At 41.5% G+C, this 14,460-nt stretch overlaps 1 protein-coding gene across 2 annotated transcripts in view; it reads left to right on the plus strand.

Moving 5' to 3' along the window:
* Positions 1 to 205: 205 nt before the first annotated feature.
* Positions 206 to 14,460, plus strand: part of SLC38A4 (solute carrier family 38 member 4) — a 75,988-nt gene continuing 61,733 nt past the window's right edge. Inside the window, exon 1 of one of the 2 annotated variants that reach the window (XM_043886199.1) lies at positions 206 to 354. The gene's annotated coding sequence lies outside the window, so the exon portion shown is untranslated. Of the gene's footprint in view, positions 355 to 7,889; positions 8,073 to 14,460 lie in introns of those variants that run through there. The other variant, XM_043886220.1, reaches the window with a different exon arrangement.

Raw genomic sequence — 14,460 nt, forward strand, 5'->3', positions numbered from 1 at the left:
TTTAAAAAAAAAGCCAACCCACAGAAAAGCTCAACTCACACCACGATATGCTTTGTGTGGACCCAGGAAAGCTGGAGCAGGGGCTGGCAGGTCCCAGGCTTCACTCTTGGGGGACAGCTGGACAGCTCAGCCACACCTGGGAGGATGCTTTCGTTGACATCTCAGGTTGCCGCCTGACGATTGGTGGCTGGGGCTGGAAGGGAGGGTCCACAGGAAACGCGACACTGGGGATGCTGCCCCCTATCACATGATGGAAATTTCCACTCTTTAGAAAGGCGAAAAGAAAAGAAAGAAGGGTCTCTCAATCCACCCTTTTCCCCTGGATCCCAATCGGGAGAGGGAAGAAAAAGGCGGGTGAGTGAAGCTGTTTATATTTTCCGTTGACTTAAAGACTTGTCAATGTGCAAACCTGTGGCTGGATCCCAACTGGGATATGTGTGTGTGTGTGTGTGTGCGCGCGCGCGCTCGTGTGCGCATGGGGACACGCACACGTCTGCAGCGTGGTCTCTTAACCTTCTGGGGCTTAGGTCAGGCGCTGTAGCTCCTCGTATCTTGTTGATGGTTCTAAATCCTTATCATTTTCCAAAGAATCCCACTGCCTGCGGGTTACTGCAGGCTAATGACCGGATTGACTAGAAATTAAGTAAACCAGGGCAAACCGAGGTAAAGGGCACAGGCTGGGAAAGCTCCTGTGAGTCTCTATGCCAGGAGAAGTGACTGTGCCAAGGCGGCCTATTCTTGGGGGGCGGGCAAGTGGGTGGCTTGCGCTGGAACGCCCCGCCCGCGAGCCCGGGATTCCCTGGGTGCTCAAATTTCGAGATCCCTTTTTTTTTTTTTTTTTTTTGAGACCGCCATCCACAGCCTTGGCGCCGCCGCCTGCCTGGCCAGGGGGTCCGAGACCCTCTGGAGGAACTGGCTCCGCGTCAGCTCAGGATCGTGCTGGAGAGGTGTTACCCGAGTCGCGGGACCCGTGCCCGTGTCCTCAGGGTTGGGGACACGCGATGCAGGACCTAAAATAGACCCATCTTCCCTGACAGCTGGGCCCCCCGGGAGGCCAGCGCGGTTCCCTGGGTCGGGAGCTTGGGCTTTGCCCAGGGAACTCCGGGGAGGCTCCTTTAGGGGAGGAAGAAGGCGAGATCAGCGCTGGATCTGGGCACCTTGGCTGGGGCGGTGAGCGCGTTCCTTGCCGTCGGACTGAGAAGCCCGGGGTGCGCAGAAAACAGGAAAAGAGCGGCGCAGAGAAGCGAGCAGGAAAGACAAGCGGCGCCCAGGCGACGGAGAGGGGCCGTCGGGGAAGAGGGTTGGAGTCCAGGGATGAGGGAGAAGGAGAGAGCGATAAGGGTCCAGACCCCGAGAGGGGTAGGAGTAGGCAGGAAAATGGAGAAAAGGGAGAGAAAGAATGGAAGGAAGAGAGGATGGAAGCGGGAGCGGGGACGCCGGGAGCACCTCAGAGTCCGGGAGAGGAGAGAGGGAGCGCGGGGACCAGCTCCAGAGCCGCGCGAGGTGCAGGGAGGGGCTCTTCGCACCGGTGGGCGTGCGCCCTAGTGGGCGCTGGCTGGAAGTGGAGAAACCGCGCGTCCCCGAGCTTCACCTCAGTGATCCGACAGGGAAAGGTTGAGAGTGTCCCTTCCACGTGCACCGGAACCAGCCCGGGAAGTGGGCACCAGGCTGCTGACTTGGTTAGAGGAACTGGGTAAACTAAACCAGGGATGATCCAGAGATCCCCATCTGCAGTCCTCCGCAGAGCCTTTAAATACCTGGTCCTGATTTCACCGGAGGACGCCAGTTTGGCTCTTGATGTGTATCTCTTAGTGCAAAAGGTGTATTTCTACCTGTCTCAGAGGGACCTTAGGCCCTGATAAGAGAAGAGAGGAAAAGCGAAGGGTAACCTCTGCCCTGGAGGTGTAAGCAGACCTGGTCTTGCACTTAAACCTCCTCCGCCTCCTGGTCAGGTGCCCCATCCCCCAAGGCTGCTGGACCTGCTTTCTTTGTTATTGGTTGGGTAGTGGTGCACTTTGGCACCCTTAAGGAAAGGAGGGAGTGGCCAGCCTCTCACCATGAATGGTCTGTTTCCCAAATTACTGTTTTCCTGTATTCATCTTTATTCTCTCCCTAGGCAGTGCAGACATAATCATTAGGACATCACTATGACTAAATTGTCTTATGTTGTAAAGAGAGCATCCTATCCCAGATCACAATTCCCAGGGCCTGGGTTTGTTTCAGCTTTGGTTAAAACTTTTTATTGACCTTAACTTTTGCTGGGAGGAGGTGTAAATTCGCCCGTGGGTTGGTTTCTTTTTTTTTTTTTTTTTTGTCCCCACTGCAAATAAGTCTCTAAGGAGTGGGTGAGATTGGTGGACTCTCTCATATTGGAACACAAGAAATGTTTGTGTGTGTGTGTGCGCGTGATATAGTCTCAAATTCTAGCAAATGAATCTACAGAAAATCTGTGTTTTGGGTAGAAGATTGTAAGCACAGAGACCCTGAAAAGAGTATCTGATCTCCCCAAGTTACAGAATACCATGGGGTGGCAAAGGGTCGGACATGACTTAGCCACTAAACAACAACAAATATGTGTTCAGAGACAGAAAGCTTCTAATGGGCTGATTTTATCACAAAACCTCAAAAAACAGGAAGACTAGGGTAAAGGGATAAATGACTTTCAAGGCTGTGGGCATAGGAGGTCAGCTCTTCTGCCAGAGTTTGCAGTGCTAGGTGCCCCAAAGAGGCTAGTCTCTGCTAGATTCATCATAATAATGGCTCACGCATACATATCAATTATTATGGTCCCTATATGTTACTAACTGCTTCTTTTAACATTTGACCCTCATTTGACCCTAGCCTATTGAACTAGATTGTATTATTCTAACTATATTATAGAACAAGAAATGGAGATACAGTGTGGGGTACACAGAACATCTTTGGAAGTTATATTTGGACATTAATTATTCTTAAGTGTACAGAACAATCTTCTTTCACTTTATATTTAATCATAGTCAGAAATGGACAGGTTCTGGAGATCCAAGACTGACTTCTTAATCTATTAGAGACTAATTCTATCCTAAGAAAGCCAAAAGCATGACCATGCAGCTTAAGAATTAATCGTTGTCAGACCCAGGACTGGATTTTTTTACAAGTGACATTTGAGAAATGAATAACTATGGTTCAGCTCAGTTCAGTTCAGTTGCTCATTCATGTCTCTTTGTGACCCCATGGACTATAGCACGCCAGGCCTCCTTGTCCATCACCAATTCCCAGAGCTAGCTCAAACTCATGTCCATCGTGTCAGTGATGCCATCCAACCATCTCATCCTCTGTTGTCCCCTTCTTCTCCTGCCTTCAGTCTTTCCCAGCATCAGTGTCTTTTCCAATGAGTCAGTTCTTCACATCAGGTGGCCAAAGTATTGGAGTTTCAGCTTCAGCATCAGTCCTTCCAATGAATATTCAGAACTGATTTCCTTTAGGATAGAATGGTTGGATCTCCTTGCAGTCCAAGGGACTCTCAAGATTCTTCTCCAAAACCACAATTCAAAAGCATTAATTCTTTGGTGCTCAGCTTTCTTTATAGTCCAACTCTCACATCCATACATGACTACTGGAAAAACCGTAGCTTTGACTAGACAGACCTTTGTTGGCAAAGTAATGTCTCTGCTTTTTAATATGCTGTCTAGGTTGGTCATAACTTTTCTTCCAAGGAGCAAGCATCTTTTAACTGCATGGCTGTAGTCACCATCTGCAGTGATTTTGGAGCCTAAGAAAATAAAGTCACTGTTTTCATTATTTCCCCATCTATTTGCCATGAAGTGATGGGACTGGATGCCATCATCTTAGTTTTTTGAATGTTGAGCTTTAAGCCAACTTTTTCACTCTCCCCTTTCACTTTTAAGAGGCTTACCTCTCAGTTTATCAAGCTCTCAGGGCAAGCATAATAAATATAGCAGCTTGTGAACTTCTGAGCTAAAGGTTTTTTTCTTTTATATTATCATTTTTGTTAATTTCTGCAGAGGTTTTTAGGCATATTTCCCCCCCCATCCTTTGTACTGACAATAATATTTCTAACTATTTTTTTTGTTTTGTTTTTTCTTCTCATCTTTAATTTTTATTTTATTTTGGAGTATATATATCTCCATTCTCTTTCAGATTCTTTTCATGTTTTTAAAAATCTTAAATCTTTCTTTTATTTTTTTAGTTTTTGCATATCCAAGCAATAATTTCTATAGAAAACAAAGGTTGAATGTCTAATGACATATATTTTAATATGTATAAGTAATATTACTATTCTAAAAATGTATAATATATATAAAAATAATATTACTGTTCTAGAAAATTCCATGTAGCACATGAAACCATCTTGCATGCTACTACTACCCTGATGATGTCTTGTAGGAAGATGAGGGATAGAAGAAGGGAAGAGCCAAAAGAAAGGAAAGGAAGACTCTTCAAAGTCAGACTAAGAGTCAAGCCCTTTTCATGCATGAATCACATTTAATCTTCACACAGTACTCCACCGTATAGGTATTTGTAATCTCCATTTTACAGAGGAGGAGATTCCAGCTCAGAGAAATTAAGCACAGAGCCAGGGATCACAGAGATAGTAAGCGACAGGGCTGGCATCAGAACTGTGGTCCCTCTTATGCCAAAGTTCCTGCTTCCTATAAAGACAGCAGTAAGATGAAGACTATGAGGAGAGCAAAAACTTAAATCAAGAAGACTAGAGAGGTGTTATACAACAGAGTGGGCTGTGAGAAATGGGAGAATGGAAAAAACTAAGCACTTTCACGTGCCTGCTAATCTTCTGATCTTTTTCCCACTGTTTGTAATGACCTAATTTCATTCATTCATTCCGCAAACAGTCACTGAACATCATTACCCCCCCAGGAAGTGTATTAGGGAGTTTCTTTTCTCCTTGTCTCCCTAACACCTACCAGAGTCCCAGGCAAATACTTAGGTGCTCAAGAAATGTTTGTTGAGTAAAAGGATGAGTCTAGTGGAGGAACGGAGAAGGCGATGGCACCCCACTCTAGTACTCTTGCCTGGAAAATCCCATGGATGGAGGAGCCTGGTAGGCTGCAGTCCATGGGGTCGCAAAGAGTCGGAGACGACTCAGCAACTTCACTTTCACTTTTCACTTTCATGCATTGGAGAAGGAAATGGCAACCCACTTCAGTGTTCTTGCCTGGAGAATCCCAGGGACGGGGGAGCCTGGTGGGCTGCTGTCTATGGGGTCGCACAGAGTCGGACACGACTGAAGCGACTTAGCAGCAGCAGCAGTGGAGGAAAGAATAAATAAGCAAACAGTTGTGTTAACAGCATGTGAAGGGCCAGGGGGGTAAAAATCAGATTTGAGCACTCTGCCACCAAACCTGGCTTAGGAAAGGGGTCAGAGAACATTTCTAGACCAGATGATACCTCAGCTGGGTTTTGAAGCAGAAATAAAAGTCAGCCAGGCAAAGAAGTGAAGGAAGTAGGGGAGGATTCTCAACAGAAAGACTGGCCTAAGCAGAGAAAGAAGGTAGAGACCATTTGGGAATTTAAGAGTTCAGTGGAGATTGTTGGGAGGAGGTGAGGGTGGGGGTGGGAATGAGTGGAGAGGTGAGGGGTGAGGGAGTATATGGTCTGGGTCCTCGCATGATTTCTCTGCAAATGTCCCATAGCTCTGCCTCTCTCTTGAATGTAGGAAGTGAGCTGTGTTAACAGGGAGCAAAATGACCAACTATGAGTTAGTGGTACATTTTATTATTTTATCATTTTATTATGGCCCTATAATAGAGGACTATAACTCTTTATAATGTTAGTGTTTTAAAACCTAAGCTCAGATAGGAAGATCAGACTCTATATGGGAAAACCAAATTATTTTTCTTGTTCTCAAAGGGATATTTTATTTTGGTATAGGTACACTCTACATAATCATGAGAAAGACTTCCAAGCTAATGCTTTATTATGCTTTTCTTAAAAGGTAGCTTGGAGGGCTGTGGATTTCTCTTCTTATTTTAGTTTTTATTGATTTTATTTTTCATTTTAGCATGCTAAAGAAGAATCAGAAAGTAAAAATTTATTTTAAAAAAATGAAATGAGAAGACAGTAATAAGTTTCACTCTCCTATCTCCAAAATAGATGTTTAAGCCAATTAAAATTCTAGCTTTTGATAGTAGATTTTGAAAACTTAACTCCCAGCATCTTTCTTCTTTAGGGATCTTTTATACTAGTTTTTCATTGCAGGTAAGGAGGTCTGCATGCCACTTCACCATTTCCAGACTTGTAAAACACTTACACTGTCATGAGGAAGGGAATTCAAAGAGTGACTGAAACCTATAAGTAATCCCAAATCTAATTTCTGTTAACAGATTAAAACCTCCACATTTTAGCATTAGATCCTTGGGTAAGTTTGTTAATCTTTCTGAGTTTCAATCTGTTCATCTATAAAATTTGGATCATAATAGAATCAGTTATGTCATTAATCATTATATCATTAATCATATAGAATCGATCTCATCATCTATTAAATGAGTTAACATATGTAAAATTCTTAGACTAATGCCTAATACATAAGAAGCGTTTAATATGTGATAGCTCTTATCATTACTGTTACACCTTCTGTCACACAAAGCACTATTTGAAGCGTTAATAATGTCTCTACTGAGTGTTATTTGATAACGTGTTCTCCTCGAAGTGCTGTAACTACAATGAAGGAAACAGAAGGGAGGAAATGAAAAGAGGGCTAAATAATACTCATGTGGGACAGTCCAGCCCAGAATAATGTCATTCCCTGGATAGTAAGATTGAAATGTTCCCTTATTTCCTGTTGGCTATTTGCCCCTAGCACTCCTGATAAATCGAGTGTGTATTCATCATTAAAATGAACATCAGGTCCGGTTCCCTTGTTTTCTCTCATTTTTGTCTCTTCTGGTCGCTGCTGCCACCGCGGTACCTCACATAGTGTCCGGAGTAAACAGACACTCGTGCATGTTTATTGAATGAAGGAAGCAAGGAGGAAAACATGTTCCCCCCTTTTTTTTAAAAACAATATTTATTCTTCAAATAAACACTTTTTCACTGCAATATTAAAGGCGTTTACAAAATACATCTGCACTGTGAATAGTCAATATAAATATTTTAAAATTAAGTTATTTTTTCATTGTGCTTCTTTTCACATAATGAAACACACAGGTTTGAGAGTCAGGGCATGTGGATATGAGTCCTGGAGCCATCACAGAGTTGGGCTTCCTGGATTTGGGTCTTGGCTCCACCCTCCTGACTTCTCAGGTTCAAATTCTGGCTCCCTCACTTTCTGCCTGAGCCACATCGAGCAAGTCATTTCACCTGACTGCTTCATTCTCTTTATCTGTAAAGTGAGTCAAACAGTTCCTATTTCAGAAGGACTTTATGAGAATTAAATGAGTTAATTTATTCAGCAGCATGTTTGGCACTTCGTAAGCATTAGAGGTGTTCGTGAACAGTTTAAAGAAACCCTTTATTTCCAGGTAGGTACAATAAAAGTACCTGCATTACAGAATTAGCTCGACGATACTGCATGATACGTATTAATAACAATAAACACCCCCAAATGTTACTGTTGCTTCTGCTATTATATTTCTGTTTTGTGGGGAGGAGTTGGAGCCCTTCCAGTGGCCATTCCATTCTTGGTCCATTGAAAGTCTAATTGATTCTACCTTACATTTCCTCCCCACTCCGTGTGTTTGTGCTGTTATTTTTCCTTGCGTCATTCACGCCTTTTACACCACATACTCCCCAGGACAAGGACTTTACTCTTTGTTTTGGCATAATTTTATAACACTGGGTACACTCACAGTACTACTATAAAAATGTTAAATGAGAAAAAGAAAAAAAGATGTAATTCACCAGGAGGCAACTTTGGCCCACAGCTGATCAGGCTGCTGCTGTGTTCGCCGTGTTGGTACTTGGTGAGGGCTGCCCGGCAGCGTCTCCAGGGGCAACTGGTGGTTGGCGGGTAACGCGCACATCCCGCCGGCTCGTGGGGAGCATGAGCTGGGCCCCTGTGCCCGGGGAGGACCGCAGGAGGCCACCGACTGGGGTTGCCACATCGCTCACAGGTTTGCCTGCTTTGTCATTAATACAACCTCACTAGAAAGATCAGGCTGATGAGTCAGGCGAACTTGGAGGGAGACACAGCAAAGAACTGAAAAAGGTCGGGAGAGAGAGGCATTCTTTAAGGAGAGAGGCTCTGGAGATCCTTTCTGTTGGAAGAAACGTTTCCTGCATGCTACATGGGGCTGCATGCTATGGTCTTATTTTCCGGAATTTTTCCAAAGGGGAGAGAGGAATATGGTATCTGGATGCAGAAGGATCTTATAGACGAAACTACCAAACTGACCTTGATTGTTGATGGGATCCAACTAAAGGCTTCCACCCTCACTTTGTGCATCCCTGGAAAACAGTCAGATAGTTCAGAGCACTGCAGAGATGGAGGATGCTGTGATAGCCCCGAGAAAGCAGTTCAGCACAATTTTATTCCTTCTTGCCTTTGAAGCAACTCTTTAGTGGCAGCACACCTTTAAAAGAGGGCTGATACTTTTTTGGCATCGGTAGCTATGATGTATTTATACTTGCTGTGCAGAGGAATCCGCACTGTTGGTTGATTTGTATAAACTTCTTATTTTAAAGCAATTATAGTTTCACACGAAGTTGTAGAGGTAACAGACCCCATGTACCTTTCAAAACTGCTTTCCTCCAGTGGTTCCCTGGGACATAGTTTTCTTACAATATCAAGGCCAGGAAAATGACATTGGTGCAATATGTGTATATAGTTTCTGTGTCATTTTTTCACATGCACAGATTTGTGCAACCATCACAACCAAGAGACAGAACTTCCATGCCACAGAGATGAAGAACCTTTGTCATCACACACCCTCCTCTTTCTCTCTACCTTTGGCAAACAGCTATTTTCCATCTCTTTATTTATTTTTATCATTTTGAGGATGGTGCATAAATGAAATCATAGTGTATGGGATCTTTTGTGGGATCAATTTTTTTTCATTTGGGATAATGCTCTTGAGAGTCATTCATGTTGTTGTATGCATGCATACATGTGTGCTAAGTCACTTCAGTCATGTCCAACTCTTTGAAACCCTATGGACCATATCCCAACAGGCTCCTCTGTTCATGGGATTCTCCAGGCAAGAATACTGGAGTGGGTTGCCATGCTCTTTTTCAGGGGATCTTCCTGACCCAGAGATCAAAACTGCCTCTTTTGTCTCCTGCATTGGCTGGTGGATTCTTTACCACTAGCGCCACCTGGGAAATGGGTTGTTGTATTCATAGTTGGGTCCTTGCTATTGGCAAGTAGTATTCCAGTTGTTTGACTGTATTTACTGGTATATTTTTATATTTTTTCCTCTCACTTGCTATACTTATTTAGAACTTAAGTTGGATTAAAGAGGTGCTGAAGGGACTTGATGACGTGAAGTGTGAAGGTAAAATTTGAATGTTTTTCTCTTAAAAATGACATTTGTATGGTAGGGCAAAAAGGTGTATGAACTACATCTCCATTTAAGACAGAGGTCATTGGAGGGATGGAAAGGAGAAAAGGAATAGGGAAGAGAAAGTATGTCTTCAGACAATAAGTTATAAAATCTAGAATCTGTTCAAATTTCCACACCCATTTAATAATCTATTCTGTGATTTTACTTTTAGTTTGGACAACTCCAATTTTTTGACACTAACACAAACAAAGCCTCTGCAGTAGGAAATCCCCTGCCAGTTTATGCTCAGTCACATAGCTGATAACTCAGGGACAGACACATAACTAGAAATGCCAGCAAATGGCACTTTAGTTTGACAGGGTCACTGAGAGTCAAAATATCATCTCTGGCCCCAGAGCAACTATCAAGGGTCCAGAGACAGTCAGTGTTGCCTTACTCTGGCTTTTCATCCCACCGGCTAATGGGAGGAGCATCCCCTAGAGGTCACTTAAGTGTTAAAAGAGGATGTTATCTCTCACCTGAATGCCCACAAACCTGGACGCTGGTGGCTGTAATGACTAGGGGAGTGCCTCACTTCTGCAGGACTGGAAGAGGTAGGCTTGGCCCCTCCATCAGTCAGCACCTAATTAGGGAACTTCCCACCCCAATACTACCACGCCTCCAAGCAGAGGAAAGAATGAAATGTCTACTACTATCTGAAAGTGTAAATATTCCTTTAAGGTTTTAGAATTTCACATTTTGGGCTTTCTGAGTCACAACAATTCACAAAATAACATGAACTATCAGTCAGGAACCCTGACTAGAGCCAAGTTTAACTGAAGGCATTGTCCACTAAATCTCCATTTTAATGCTTTCTGTTACCAGAAAAATATTTCTTATCCCACATCCTCTGCCTGAGGATGGAAGGTAGATACAGGAGGCTGGTTCCAAAGCCTAAGACATAGAAAGGACCAGGAATGTGATAGCTAAAATAACTTATAACTTCTTGGATAAGCAAATCTGCTTTTCTGAATCCTTCAAAATGAAATAGAATTGTTTGTACTGTCTTTATGATTAATTTTATTTTGTGTAAATGTTAGATATCCCATATTGATTTACAGGCAGTTCTTCTGGGTCACGTCTCCTGTGTTTGGACCACATGGTCACACAGCATGTGGGAGGGCAGGTAACTCAACCCTGCAATCTTGAAGCAGCCAACACTTGGCTGTCAGTGAGAAGACTGAACAAAAGGCCCACTGAATTTAGTTTACCTTTCTTATATTAATGCTGTTTACTTATGTGACTAATGATGGCAGTCATTGGTGTAGGGGGCCAGACACAAAATATAAGCACATACATAAACTGTGGTTCCCAGCACTGTAGTTATTTTTTTTTAAGGGGTGATGGGGAGGTTGTTTGTTTTTGAAATGTTGTTCTTTAAAGAAAAGAAGTAGAGCTTTTCTGAAAGAAAAATAAAATATAAATACTGCATGTATTATATTAATGTACATAGAAATCAAGTTCTAGCTGTACAGTTACTTTCAAACAATGTTGCAACACTATAGTAGTATCCACACTTTGAAGAATGAGAGAAAATCCAATGTTTTACATTATTTTTTATACCAGGATTACAGAATGTTCAAACTCCTTAACTGGTGGTCAAGGCCAACCTCAGACAGACTCTGCACGAACATTCCATTTGAGATAAAGTAGACTGTAATCATTTTGCTATTTCTGGGCCCATACTTCTGAAACCATTACTCCTGCCTGGAACCCCTCTCATCTTGGAAGCCACACCAGTTTTCCTCCATGACCCCTGCTCCATTTGCCCCAACTCTCTTGCTGAGCCCTCCAGTTTAGTTCCATTACTTGATGACAGGGACCCTATTAGAAATAGTGTCCAACATGGAGTAGGTATTCCGTGGACATTGAACTGGATTCTGCAGTCAGACCTGGGGGTATGCGTGTCCTGCTTAGCCAGTCCTTCACCAGGTTTGGTCTTTGGATAAGTTACTCCATCTTTTTGATCATCAGTTGCCCTACTTGAAAAATGGAGAGATAATATGGCATCATCAACTCAGTGAACATAAATGTGAGCAAACTCCAGGAGAGAGGGAAGGACAGGGAGCCTGGCATGGTGCAATCCACAGGGTCACAAAGAGTCTGATACGACTTAATGAATGAACAAGAATGAAGGTTAAGATATTACTGACTTGATACAAGTGCCTGGCATAATGTTGGGCTGTTGTGAATGTGATTATTACCAGTGAGAACTTAAATAAAAGAGATTTCAGACTTTACAAAATTAACAGGATAGTGATGTGAGTGGAGGATGAAGAAAACTTGATAGTTTAGACTTCTCTGCATCTTTCAACCCTAATTGATATCGCAAGGAGGAACAGAGTCCCTCTCTGCCTGTCAGCAAGGAAGAGAGAGTCTCCAGCTGCCCACCCACTGAGACTAGATACAAACAGATGGAAACAGAATGATTCTTCCCTTCTTAAATATATGGAAATATGTGTGGTTTGGCATAGATTTAGTTATAGTAAGAGATAATCAAGTGATGGATGAATTTTTATAAAGAAGGGAACCAATCCTAGATATTAGCTACAAAGAGTAATTAAAATAGTCTCATGATGAATCATCTATCCTTGAAGCTATTCACAAACACAAACTGTAGCCTCAGACAAGTGAAAATTTCCATGAATTAACTGGTTGTTTGAGCTACCTAATACCAAGTTATTAGAGTTCTAATGCTTCCCTACAAATTGGTTGATATTTTACTGAAGCATGGCTTCAATCAAATCAAGGGCATAACTATTAGCTCTTTTTCTGGTTACACTTATGTCTAAACAAACTCCTTTTGTGTTTTGAATTACAGACCTAAAAAGGATGTGTTTAGACCATAGCATGCAATTATAAACAGAACAGCCATATTTTAAATAAATAGCAAAATACACTGGATCTGGAATAAAGGGTCCCATATAAATTCTGACTTTTTCCTATTCTGGGGCCACACCTTAAATAATTACTCTTTTTTTAAGTGGTTGGAACTCTATGTGTGCAAGTGTTTCAGAATAACAACCTCTTCTAAAGGAGTTCTCAATATTACGTGAAGTTCACATATGCACATGGATCTGTACAAATTTCACAGTCACAGAGGAAGAACATTTGCTCAAAAGTCTCCTTTGTCTAACTAAGGATATGGAAAAGCTCTGTTAAATGACTGAGGAATAGAGTGTTCTGATTAAGGGGAAATTGTACCTGCTATGGATTGCTGATTTTCAAAAAATTAGAACATAGCAAGATTCATTTTAAAATCACAGTCTTATCAAATGTAATTTAATCTTTCAATGTTTCAGAGGGCTCTGCGCTCACCATCATGAACTTCATCTGTAATGGCCAAATTCAAAGGTGCCAGTTAATAGAAATTTCTGGTTGGTTGAAGAACTTTATAGTGTCTTCCTTCTGCTTTTAAACTTCTGGGAGAGCTATCAAGGAAAATACATGTAGTAGTTCTGAACTAGGAAACTTAACCATGTTTAATATGGAAATTTCTAACATATTTCAAAATAGAGAATGATATTCTGTAACTCTGTCTTCATGTAACTTCAACAATTGTTAATACTTCTCTGTTGCATTTCACCTATACCCAAGCTTTTCCTCCCTCCTACCCCTACCATAATCATTACCAGATTATTTCTAAGCAGATCCCAGTCATCATACCATTTGGTCCATACGTGATTCAGGATGTATCTCAAAAAGATAGGAAGTCTTTAAAAATAGCTAAAATATCATCACGCCTTAAGTAAACCAATGTTTCCTTAATATTATCAAATATTCAGGCAGTGTTCAAATACCTGATTCTCTTTTTTGTTTTACCCTGTGTTTGAATCAGAATGAAACAGGTGAACACACTCATTGGTTGATATTTCTCATGAGTCTGTTTTAACCCAGAGGTTCAATCACACTTTCTCTTTTTTAACCTCATGTAATTTATTTGATGATAAATCCCAATCATATGTCTGATAGAATTTTCAATATTCTGAATTTTGTTAATTTATACAACCTTAAAAATGTCACCCTCAAACTCTAATCTTCTGCCTTCTTCAATCTAACTCTTGTAGATTGCTTCTGTTTTAAAGAAAAATTGCACTTTCATTTCTTTGCCTGTTTCCTTGAGGGTCCTGTCCTGCCGCCTACATTTTGTGCAGTTTTGCACAAATATCTTTCCTCATAGTATCTCTAATTTACTGAACATTTCTTCCTGATAGAATCTGGCCAACCTGGAGTGCCCTTTCAGTATGGTTTCAAAATGTGTACTGATCTACTAACCCAGGTGCTTACTCAACTTTCTCTAAGATTGCAAGACATCACCAGTAAACAGTAGGGGTTGTTTTGATTTTAAAAACTCTGCTATGTGACTACATTTTTAAAAGCATACTTTCTATTACTGATATGGAAAGATATATTTACTTGGAAGTTAACATATTTGGGATTTGCCTTAAAATAATGAAGTGGTGGTTTACAGGTAATGAGATTAACCATGGCTGATAATTGTTGAAGCTGATAGTGCATATGTAAGGTTTCCGTATATTATTCCACCAACATTTGTATAACTTTGAAATATTCCCTAGTAAGAAATAAAAATGAAATATAGTATATAAGCTAAGTTATGTAATGAAACATTCCATTTTGGGAAACTTTATTACCAAGGACACTTAAAAAATCGTCTAGACCTACAGGGGTGGGATGGGGGCATAGGTTCCAAAGGGGGGAGATATAAATATATTTATGGCAGATTCACATTGTTGCACAGAAGAAAACAGCACAGCATTGTAAAGCAGTTATCCTCCAATTAAAACATCATGTCTAAGGAACAATGCACTTTGGTTTGTCTAAAAACAAGTTAGTTCTCAAGTGAAAAAATCAATATTAAATAATATTTAAATAAAATGGAGAAATGGGGTTGGAGCGATTGAAAATGTGACTCATGCAGAGGTGATTCATTGGTTTTGTG

The sequence above is a fragment of the Cervus elaphus genome, chromosome 3 (genome assembly GCF_910594005.1).
Source record: "Cervus elaphus chromosome 3, mCerEla1.1, whole genome shotgun sequence".
NCBI lineage: Eukaryota > Metazoa > Chordata > Mammalia > Artiodactyla > Cervidae > Cervus > Cervus elaphus.